At 41.8% G+C, this 12,280-nt stretch overlaps 1 non-coding gene across 1 annotated transcript; it reads left to right on the top strand.

Annotated features, from left to right (window-relative positions):
* The first annotated feature begins 11,794 nt into the window (after nt 1-11,794).
* LOC131147154 (small nucleolar RNA R71) lies at nt 11,795-11,900 on the top strand. The gene has a single exon (XR_009134634.1). It is a non-coding gene; the product is annotated as a small nucleolar RNA R71 (small nucleolar RNA).
* Nucleotides 11,901-12,280: the final 380 nt, after the last annotated feature.

Raw genomic sequence — 12,280 nt, forward strand, 5'->3', positions numbered from 1 at the left:
ACGCTGCATTTCAGTCCAGCTAGTAATAGAGTTAGGGCGCAAAGAATTAAACTAGATTTTTGCCCTGTCTTTCATAGAAAAGGGAAACAAATGTAATTTAATGTATTCATCAGTACCAGCCCTATTAATGAAAGTGGTGCAAACCATCTTAAATTCTGTCAAGTGTTGGTATGGACTCTCAGAGTCCATCCCATGAAATTGGGGAATCACAGATAACATGTCATGCTTAAGAGTGAAATTCGGTGCATCTTGTGGCAACACAATGCATGAAGGTGTAGATGTGTGTGCAGACTGTAGAAAATCTTCAAGTGTACGTGGTGTATGTGCAGCCATAGCTTCTTCAAAATAATGGCCAAACAGATTATTTAGCTCAAATTCAGAATCACTCGTAGGACTAACAGGTGAAAAGTCAAACTCAGTGCTATGTGTATCCCTACTGGTGCTAGGTGAAAGTCTACACAATCGATTCGAATTATCTCGAACCCAGGGCATCAAACATCACAATCGCCAGCAGAAATCCACTAACATGGTAACAAACAAATTTTTTTTTAATTTTTCAATTTTTCATTTTTTTTTCATTTTTTTTCTATTTAATAAAAGAAAATCAAAAAAATAATTGGGAAAACACAAAATTCGAAATTAGAACTGGCAATTCCCAGGTAACGGCGCCAAAAACTTGACTCACTCGAAAAATGAGCAGCTCGTAAGCTATTCCAAGTATACGAATTCTGTCGTGTAATATTAAGCCCAAAGGCTAGATCGTCTCCTCAGGGAATGCGTTTTAATATCAGATTTTACGTTTACCCAATTGAAAACAAAAATGCACTGAACTTAGTTCAGATTCGGGGTTTTCAAAGTTGGTTGAAACTTATATAAAGCAAACACTCGAATTAAAATCCTAAAACTAACTTGCACTGAATTAAATAGCCAGAATAGAAACCCTAATCTACTCAAACAAAACCGAAACACGTGCTAATTAAAAATGACAACCTTGATCTTTAAATACGCAATTGCAAAACTCACATAAACATAGACACGAATAAAAACTCAAGCAGTTCAAACAGTAACTGAATGCAATAAAAACAAAAACTTTAATGAAACTGACCCTGAACTAAATGGAACTTTGATAAAAAAAAATAATTTTATATTTTGTATCTTTTTTTTTCTTCTTTTTTTTATTTTATTTTGGGACAAAACTAGACATCACCATATTAAACTACTAAATTGAAACATTAAACAAATCTAACACAAACTTAATTGAAAGAAAAGAAAGAAATAAATAAATAGCTGAATACTGCAATAGAAAAAAAAAACTAAATAAATATTTCAAGCAAAAATCCCTAAACAATAATCAAAGTAAGAAAAAAAAAAATCAAAACTTTAATAAATTGCAATACAAATTAACTCAGGACTCAATGACAATAATAATAACAATAAAAAGTGAAGAAGAAAACTGGAAGAGAAAGAGAAGAAGAGAGAGAGAGAGAGAGAGAGAGAGAGAGAGAGAGAGAGAGAAAAAACAAAACAGAGTAGTAGATTCTGTCAGGGCTGAGAGGCCTGCTGTGTTGCTAGTGTTGCAGTTGGAACAAGGAGGCTAGTGGTTCGGTTGACTGCTGCTGGAGTTGTGGCTTCGGCTTGGCAGTGATGAAGGCTGGTGCAAGAGTTGCTGTACTCGGGCTGCTGCTGGTCTGTTGTGGTGGCAGCAGGCTGCTGCAAGAGTTGCTGCAGGCTGGAGTGACCGAACTATATAATGGAGTTGCAGCAGGGATCTGTCGAGTGCTTGTGTGCTGTGCTGAAGGAGGACTGGAACAAAAGGCACGGAAGAGGATAGGGAAAGGCAGAGCTAAGGAAGAACAGGGGAAGAAGGAAAGGGAAATAGAGAAGGAACAAAGCAGAAAAAAAAAAAAAAAAAAACTAACTAAATAAGAAGAAGAAGAAGAAGAAGAAGAAGAAGAGGGAAGAGAGAAGAGGAGAGCCGCCCCCAAGAGTTGCGTTGGAGGAGTTTAAAAAGAAAAAAGGAGAAGCCCTACCTAGATAGCACTGACCCGACCCGGCCATGCATGGCCGGGTGTCACGGGCTAAGCTTGTTCAGGGCATTATGCTTGCCTATGACCGCTTATCTCGTGTGTTTGGGATGGGTTTCCATCATGTAAATACTAGTGTAGGGTTATTTTCTAGTATTTCTTTCATTGTAAGCCAAATAAGGCAGTATGACTCCTCGGTCACTTTGATATTTCCTAGTGCTAGAGTGAGAATGGCCTAGAAAGCTCTTTAGGGGAGGGTGAGTGTTCATCAATCATTGTAAAACTCACTAGCAATTGTCAACGTGCTTAGCCTACTTGCCTCCCTCGCTAAGTACAACATGTCAACGGAGGATTTGTTAATGAATTACGTTTGCTTCAATATTTACTACTTGGTTGCCACGGCTTTCCTGAATTGATTATTATTTCCGCTGCTATCTAATTGAATGTTAATGAAAGTGTTCCATGGATGAATGTTGGTAAACAAAAGGCTGGCTAGTTAAGCAAGAGTGCTTTAGCTAGCGCCGCACGGCCCTTCACAACGGTGTGAAAAAGGCGGACCGTGACATTTGGTATTAGAGCCCAAGTCGGTGACACTTGGTGAGAGCCCAAGGTTGAGTTGCTACGTGAATTCAATTGCCTTTCTTTGTTGGGTTTGGAAAGCTTTGGTAAGTGACCATGGCACCAAACAATGCTGAGAGGATCAGCGTGCTGGAAGCACAGGTTGAAGAGTCAACCAACACTATGGCCGCGGAGGTGGCCCAGATGAGAGAACTTGTTGATGAAGTGAGGGGATCACAAAAACATCAAGCAGGTTTGATAGGCGACATGTCAGAGGACTTTCGCCACACTGTGGAAACTTTGCAAACCTGGATGGCAGATCTGGATGCAAAGGTAAATGTGATGGTTCTTGCTATGGGGAACTCCAACACTTCGGGAGTCAGCAAGACCAAGGTGCCAGAACCCAGGACGTATGGGGGTGCCCGAGATGCCAAGGAGTTAGAGAACTTCTTGTTTGATGTGGAGTAGTACTTTCGCGTTGTGAGGATGGCCTCAGAACAGGCAAAGGTGGATACTGCGACCATGTATTTGGTTGGTGATGCCAAACTGTGATGGCGTACCAAGTACAGAGAAATTGAGAATGGAAACTGTGTGATTGATAGTTGGGCAGACTTGAGGAGAGAGCTCAAGGCCCAATTCTTTCCTGAAAATGTTGAGTATAATGCAAGGAGAAAACTGAGAGATCTCAAGCATACGGGGTCAATCAGTGACTATGTGAAACAATTTTCTGCTTTAATGTTGGATATTCGGGATATGTCGGAGAAGGACAAGTTGTTCTATTTTCTAGAGGGGATGAAACCGTGGGCAAGAACTGAACTTCATAGGCAAAGAGTTCAAGACTTGTCAACTGCACAAGCGGCTGCAGAGCGCTTGACAGACTACGCTGGTGATGAGACCGCTTCGTCCAAACGGTTTGGCAGAGAGGGAAACAGTGGAAAGTCTTTCAAGAATGGCAAACCCATGAGTGGGGGAGCCGACTCTAAATTATCAACCTCGCAGGAAGCTTCGTCGTCTCAAGGGTTCAACACACCCAATGGAAAGGGGAAGAGTAAAATTGAGTGTTTCTTGTGTCGAGATCCTCATAGAGTTTTTGAGTGCCCTCACAAAGCATCACTTAATGCCTTACAGGCTTCTATTGCAGAACAGGCAGTGGAAGACGATGGGGAAGAGGATGAAGCCCCGAGGGTGGGTTCAGTGCGGTTGGTGAACGCATTGGAAAAGCAGGCAAAAACACCGAAAGTTACACGAGCAAAAGGGTTAATGTTTGTGGACTTGAGGATAATGGGAAGAGTACTCGCGCTATGGTGGATACGGGAGCTACTCATAATTTTGTTTCGCAGTTGGAAGCAGGAAGACTCAACTTATCCTTAGAGAAGGATACAGGACGCGTGAAAGCAGTTAACTCTGTAGCCCAGCCTACTCTGGGAGTAGCCAAGCAAGTGGTTATAAAGCTTGGACAGTGGGAAGGTCATGCGAATTTCACAGCAGTGCCATTGGATGACTATCCAGTCATTTTAGGAATGGAGTTCCTAATGGGGACGAGGGCAGTGCTGATGCCTTCGGCTGGTTCCCTGTGTCAGATGGGAGATCACTCGTGCATGGTGCAAGTCGTTGCAACTAAAGGAGACGAAGGGAAGTCCCTTTCAGGGTGAGCAGACACGTCTAGCCACGGTGGTGGTAGACAAAGAAGTAGGCCAAGATCTGGAGCCTACGACCATCCAAGCGGTGTTGGATGAGGATAAGGAGGTGTTGCCTGATAAGCTGCCTCAAAATTTGCCTTCACGATGGACTGTGGAGCAAGAGATCAAGTTGTTATCAGGAGTGAAACCACCTGCTAAAAGGCCATGTTGGATTGCGCCTAGAGAGATAGTAGAGTTAGGGAAACAGCTTGATGAAGTGGAAGTGGGATGTGTTCGCCCTTCCAAAACACCGTTGGGAGCATCGGTGTCGTTTCAAAGGAAACATGAAGAGCATCTACGGAAGGTGTTCGACAGGCTGAAGGGAAACAGTCTGAATTTGAAGAAGGAGAATTTCTCTTTCGCTCGGCGGAGCAACAAATTCCTTGGTCAAGTCGTTGAACAAGGTCGTATCCGGAGGGATATGGAGAAGGTAAGGAGGATTCAAGAACGGAAGATCCCCACAACAGTGAAGGAGTTGCGTTCCTTTCTTGGCCTTACTAGTTACTGCAGGAAGTTCATTAAGGGGTATTCACGGAGAATGACTCCAATGACAGGACTACTGGGGAGGTATTATTGGCCGCACATGCGGGATGATGTGGTTGATTATACCAAAACTTGTCTCACTTGCCGACAAGACAAGGGGGAGCGGAAGAAGTATGGTACTTTCATGGCCGCACCAAAGTACTGTTCGGCAGAGGGGACGACACAATTATTCCTTGTGACTATTGTGAGATATTGGGGTGTTCCCCAAGTTATTATTTGTGACCAAGATTTAATGTTCACTGACAACTTCTTGATAGAGTTTTTCAGAATATTCAGGTCACACCTTGACATATCTTCGAGTTATCATCGACAGACAGACGAACAGATGAAGAGATTCAGAGAGCTACTAGATGAGTACTTGTGCCATTGTGTCAACGACAATCAGAAGAATGGCGTGCAACTACTTGATGTGGCTCCATTCTGTGGCAATGCCCAAAGGCGCTCAACAACCAAAAAGAGCCCTTTTGAGCTTGTTACAGGCCAGCTGCCGCTGTTACCTCACACAGTGGGTGAGCAGTACAGACGAAAGAGTCCCAGGGCGTACATCTTCACCAGCGAAGGGAGAAAGAATGCAGATTTTGCCCAAGCCTATCTGGAGAAAGCTTCTAAGCAGATGAAGAAGTAGGCAGATCAGGAGAGAAAACCTCAATTTCATGTCAATTGCCTCAAGCCATTCAACGCCAACACCAACAACCTGAGCAGAAGTCAGTCAAACAGCGCAGAGTTGAAGATAGTGCAACCTGACAGACATGATGTTAAAGAGATCCTTGCAGACAGAAAGTTCATATCCTCAAGGAAGAAGCGACAGAAGTTCCTAGTGGAGTGGAAATGCCTTAATGACAAAGAAATCAGCTGGATTTCAGTGGAAGATTTGAAGCCATTCGTGGACAAAGTTCAAGTGTACCTATCGCCAAAAGTCTACGAGGACGTCGACCGCATAAGTGGGGGAGAATGTCACGGGCTAAGCTTGTTCAGGGCATTATGCTTGCCTATGACCGCTTATCTCGTGTGTTTGGGATGGGTTTCTATCATGTAAATACTAGTGTAGGGTTATTTTCTAGTATTTCTTTCATTGTAATCCAAATAAGGCAGTATGACTCCTCGGTCACTTTGATGTTTCCTAGTGCTAGAGTGAGAATGGCCTAGAAAGCTCTTTAGGGGAGGGTGAGTGTTCATCAATCATTGTAAAACTCACTAGCAATTGTCAACGTGCTTAGCCTACTTGCCTCCCTCGCTAAGTACAACATGTCAACGGAGGATTTGTTAATGAATTACGTTTGCTTCAATATTTACTGCTTGGTTGCCACGGCTTTCCTGAATTGATTATTATTTCCGCTGCTATCTGATTGAATGTTAATGAAAGTGTTCCGTGGATGAATGTTGGTAAACAAAAGGCTGGCTAGTTAAGCAAGAGTGCTTTAGCTAGCGCCGTACGGCCCTTCACAACGGTGTGAAAAAGGCGGACCGTGACACCGGGTCACATCATATATTCATTCAAATATATTTTTTTATTTTCTCATTTTATTTGTTCTCTGTTCATCACAAATATGACTCTTTTGGAGCTTGTATCTCACAAAACTCAAAGCACGAAAGTTGTAGATGATCCTTTTTTCTTTCTGCAGAAATTTGAAATGTCTAGATCGGAGCTTGGACGGAAAAGTTATGCATGAAATACAAACAGGTGTCGGTTTTGGTTCCCGGGAATTTTCATGCGACAAAAAATTACCAAAACTTTATAAATAGTGCAATAAAATTCAAGAATGATGACTTTGGCACTTTATTAAAATATTGGATAATTTTAGACATTTAATTAAAAATATAAATCGTAAAGCTCGGGTAAAACGTCCAATTACGCAGTTTCGGTGCGTAATCACACCCCCCAACTAACGTTTTGCTAGTCTCTAGCAAATGACGTGAATGAATTTCAGGGCGGTGCCTACAACTACAAAATCCAATAATCATGAAATCAATGCACATGCAACAATATTATACCACTTCACATACAAGAACATAACTGAATTTCACACAAGCTCGTTCATATTCAATACGCATGACTTCAAAGCACGTCACTCATGCAAGTTTCATCGTTTATATGTGATTTGAGAGCAGTATACTTCACATGAAGTTAATCAATGGCACATTCAGAGTTAATGCAATCATATAAGTTCGAATATAAATAGGTAAACTCTCGAGGTGTGTGTGATGTGTGACTCAGTACACCTAGGACGCAAGTGGACACCTATAGAACGGTCGCTTTGACTCAGCCTAACTGGTATACCCTCAAGAACACTCAAAGAAAATGGGTTCACTCATCATATGCGAGGAGGAGATCAAACATCCCACATATTAAAAGGAACAACGCTAAGTATATGGAGTGGACTAGTCTGGAAAGGATCTAGCCTATCTATAAGGTGTCGGGTCCTTCACCCTGGCATCTTCTCACCTACTCGCCATATCCAACTAAGACCACCCCATATCAACTTACTCACAAACTTGTCGTGAATACATCTGAGGCATTAATCGGTTGAAGAATCTTCATACATGAAAAATATGTGTCGTCCTTGACTTTTGTGATATGTATTTAGGCCGGCATTGACATTTCATTTCATGTGCATGTGTATTGCTTTTTTTTTTTCTGCTCATTCTTTTTTTTCTGTCTTTTCTTGAGCAATAAGGACAATATTACACTTCTTTTGTAATCTTCATACCATCAATGGGAATTGAGCTCAAATAGGGGTCCATGAATTAAGTCTATCTCTAGGGGTGGCTTAGCTTTCACATCTTGAGTAGGCTACAAGACCTAGGTTTCTATCTCCCCACTAGGTGTCACCTCTAAGTTAGCAAATCAAAAAAAACAAAGACTAGTGTACAAAGGAATCATCCAGAAAAAGAGAATTGAGTTCTATGAACTCTGATTTGATATTAACACTCCAAAGGACGATAAATAGTTCAAGGATATCTCACAAGGTGTCATAGTCTCCACGGGTGCTCTCTCAGTGCTCACAAGAAACCCTAAGTGTAATGAATCACGTGAATGTGTTTATTCAGCCTCGTGAGATGCCGTGTAAATACAGGAAATTATATAGTCAAATTAACACGAATGTACTACCAATCGATTCTTCATGGAGTCATAAGATCATATGGAGAGAAATTATGCATGATTAACTCAAGTGTGTCATTCATAAGTTATATGCTAGTATGCGAAAGGTATACGCAATGTTAAGCATGGCATAGTGCAGTGTAATTCCTTCAGTACTCCTCCTTTATTTCTCTCTTTCTTTTTGATTTTTTTGTTTTTTTTTTTTGTTTTTTAATAATATGAAACTCGGTACGTGTACGTGCACAATGTCACATGCGAATGCTCACCCCCCCCAACTAAAGTGGAACATTGTCCTCAATGTGAAAGCGCAGGGGAAATAAAATTGTGCACGGTAAACAACTAATGGAAAAGTACTACTGACTAATGTAAAAAGAAAGAAAAGGGAAAAACACAACTAAAAGAAATAAGCAAAAAATAAAATAAAAATAAAAATAAAAAGAAAACAGTAACATTGAAAGGTCAGAGGACTCCCCTAGGGTCTTGCAAAAGCAAGACCTCTTTGTCGACATCGAATGGGGTCATGAAAGGCTTTAGGCGCTGTCCATTGATTGTGAAGCGGTTGCCATTCTTCTGATCTACAATCTCTACCGCACCATGAGAATGAACTTTTTCAACAATATACGGACCACCCCACCGGGATTTCAATTTCCCAGGAAACACATGCAGTCGGGAGTCATAGAGTAGCACTTGTTGAGAAGGGAAAAGTTGTTTTTCTTTGATGTTCCTATCATGTAGCAACTTCATCCGCTCCTTAGCCAAACGAGCATTATCATAAGTGTCCCTTCGAGATTCTTCAAGCTCACATACCTGCAATTTTCTTAAACCTGTGGCATCATCAAATGAAAGGTTAATCTGTTTGATAGCCCATAAAGCACGATGTTGAATTTCAACAGGTAAATGACATGCCTTACAGTATACTAACCTGTAGGGACACATCCCTAAGTTTGTCTTGAAAGCTGTTCGGTAGGCCCAAAGTGCATCAACAAGTTTTTCTGACCAGTCCTTACGATTAGGACGCACGGTTTTCTCAAGTATCGTTTTGATCTCTCTATTGGCCAATTCAGCTTGACCATTGGTTTGAGGGTGGTAAGGGGCAGAGACTTTGTGGGTTACACCATATTTTTGCATGAGTTTTTCAAAAGGTTTGTTACAGAAATGGGACCCTCCGTCACTAATGATTGCCTTGGGCATGCCAAAGCGTGCAAATAACTCTTTGAGAAAACGTATGACAACCTTGTGGTCATTGGTTCAACAAGGTATTGCCTCCACCCATTTAGAAATATAGTCCACAGCGACCAAAATGTAAGAATGCCCAAAAGAAATAAGGAAAGGTCCCATAAAATCAATACCCCAACAATCAAAAATCTCAAGAGTCAATATGGGGGACATAGGCATTTCATTCTTGGTAGTAATTTTTCCTAATTTTTGACAGGCCTTACATGCTTTACAAAAATTTTCAACATCTTTAAACATGGTAGGCCAGTAGAGTTCACTTTGTAATATTTTTGAAACAGTTTTCTTAGCAGCAAAGTGGCCTCCACATATCCCACCATGGTAAAAATGCATCACAGAATTAAATTCATCATATGGAACACATCTACGCACCAATTGGTCAGAACAATATTTGAACAAGTATGGATTATCAAAATAATAATGTCTTACCTCAGCTAAGAACTTACGCTTGTCCCGGGTGAGCCAATGGTCTGGCATCCGGTCTGTGACGAGATAATTCACAATGTCGGCGAACCATGGAGCGCGTGACACAGCAAAGAGACGTTCATCAGGAAAGTCATCATTCAAGGGAGGGGACACTAGTACCTCGGGTAGCTGCAACCGAGAAAGATGGTCAGCTACAACGTTTTCCACGCCCTTTTTATCGCGTATGGTGATATCGAATTCCTGGAGGAGTAGAATCCACCTGATCAATCTAGGCTTGGCGTCCTTCTTTGCTAATAAATATTTCAAAGCAGAGTGGTCAGTGAAAATAATGACAGGTGCCCTAATGACATAAGAGCGAAATTTTTCTAAAGCAAAAACAACAACTAGTAATTCCTTCTTAGTGGTAGTATAATTTCTTTGAGCATCGTTCAAGGTTCGACTGGCATTATAAATAACCGACGGCTTGTTATCAATTCGTTGACTTAGAACAGCACCAAGAGCGTAGTCGCTAGCATCAGTCATGATCTCAAATGGCAAGTCCCACCGAGGAGGTTGAATGATAGGCGCAATAGTCAAATGTCGCTTTAGTGTTTCAAAGGCCTGTTGACAATCATCAGTCCACAAAAATTCAGTTTCATTTTGCAACAAGGTACATAATGGTTTAGCAATACTACTGAAACCCTCAATAAAACGTCTATAGAAACTGGCATGGCCAAGGAAGGAGCGAATATCTGGAACTATCTTAGGGATAGGTAACTGAAAAATCAGCTCTACCTTGGCCCTGTCAACTTCTATACCATGCTCAGAAACCAAATGTCCAAGTACTAAACCACTACGTACCATAAATTGACATTTTTCCCAGTTTAGAAGTAAATTCTTTTCCTCACATCTTTTCAAAATCGCAATTAAATGTGTCAAACAATGATCAAAAGACTTACCGAACACAGAAAAGTCATCCATAAAAATTTCGCACATATCATCTAACATATCAAAGAAAATACTCATCATACAGCGTTGGAAAGTAGCAGGGGCATTACATAGACCGAATGGCATTCTGCGGAAAGCAAAGGTGCCAAACGGACAAGTGAAGGTGGTCTTCTCTTGGTCCAGATGTCAAACGCTGAGGGTATGGTACCACAGGTTGGTATTCCTTAACTGGCTCATCCTCTTTATTATCCGACTTTGTTAAACTTAAGCTGGCCTCATCTGATTTTTCTTTTCCTTTATCAATCTCATTTGTCACCTCAGGTGTCGGTGTGGTTGTTCATTTGTCAGTGGCCATTTCAGGACGGGGAACTTCCTTTCCACTTCGCAAAGTAATAACTGCTTTTGCTGACTCAAACGTATCCCCTGAAACATTGTGCACTAACTGTTGTGGTTGTCTATATACCTGGGGATTAGGCTGAGGCTGCGCAGGGAATTTTCCTTTTTCCTGGGTATTAAGTTGTGTACTCATCTTGCTTACGGCATCTGTCGGTTCTCCATTGGTCGTAACTTGCATTTGCATGAATTGCTGGAGCATGGTTGCCACCTGCGCTACACTGTCATTAAAAGCTTTCTTTACTGGAATGGGGACTAACGCTGGTTGGAATCTTGGTGGTGCGTAGCTCCGAGAAAACTGTTGTAGTTGATACTGCGGTTGAGGAGCTACGACTGGATTGTATGTCGGTTGCGGAGGTGGTGCATATGATTGAGGTGCCTGCTGATATCGTGAAGATGATGGACCAGGCTGATCATTTCTCCATTGGAGGTTTGGATGATTCCGCCACCCCGGGTTGTAAGTGTTTGAGAGCGGCTGATTCTACGTCTTGTTAACCCAATTTGCCGATGATACCTGATCAGATCTGCTCTCTTGCAACACAGGTAAGAATTGACAATCCTGAGGTCTGTGGTCTGAAGTCTCACAAATCATGCAAATCTCAGCTTTTGACTTTTCGGATTCCATGACTTCCAATTTTTTAGATAACGCAGCTACAAGGGCCTGTAAGCTAGTGTCCTCTTTAACCTCATATCTGCCCCCGCCACTGATTGCTCGGATAGGTTGGGTAGCTATCGACACCCGTTCAGGTCGTGCGTTCCACTGCTGGGCACTCTCAGCAAGATAGTCTAAAAATGATAAGCCCTCGTCTGGTTCCTTACGAAAGAACATCCCATTGCACATAGACTGGACAAATTGTTTGCACACAGGGGTTAAAGCAGTAAAAAAATAATTCACTAACCTCCATGATTCGAAACCATGGTGCGGACATATGTTCGTCAAGTCCTTGAATCTCTCCCAACATGCCTGGAATGTCTCGCCATCTTTTTGCATGAACTGACTGATCTGCTTTTGCAGGTACTGAGTTCTCTGAAGAGGAAAAAACTTATGTAAGAACTCACGCTGCATTTCAGCCCAGCTAGTAATAGAGTTAGGGCGCAAAGAATTAAACCAGATTTTTGCCCTGTCTTTCATAGAAAAGGGAAACAAACGTAATTTAATGTATTCATCAGTCCCAGCCCTATTAATGAAAGTGGTGCAAACCATCTCAAAGTCTGTCAAGTGTTGGTACGGACTCTCAGAGTCCATCCCATGAAATTGGGGAATCACAGATAACATGCCATGCTTAAGAGTGAAATTCAGTGCATCTTGTGGCAACATAATGCGTAAAGGTGTAGATGTGCGTGTAGGCTGTAGAAAATCTTCAAGTGTACGTGGTGCATGTGCAGCCATAGCTTCT

Source organism: Malania oleifera, unplaced genomic scaffold, assembly GCF_029873635.1.
Source record: "Malania oleifera isolate guangnan ecotype guangnan unplaced genomic scaffold, ASM2987363v1 ctg298, whole genome shotgun sequence".
NCBI classification, from domain to species: Eukaryota; Viridiplantae; Streptophyta; class Magnoliopsida; order Santalales; family Ximeniaceae; genus Malania; species Malania oleifera.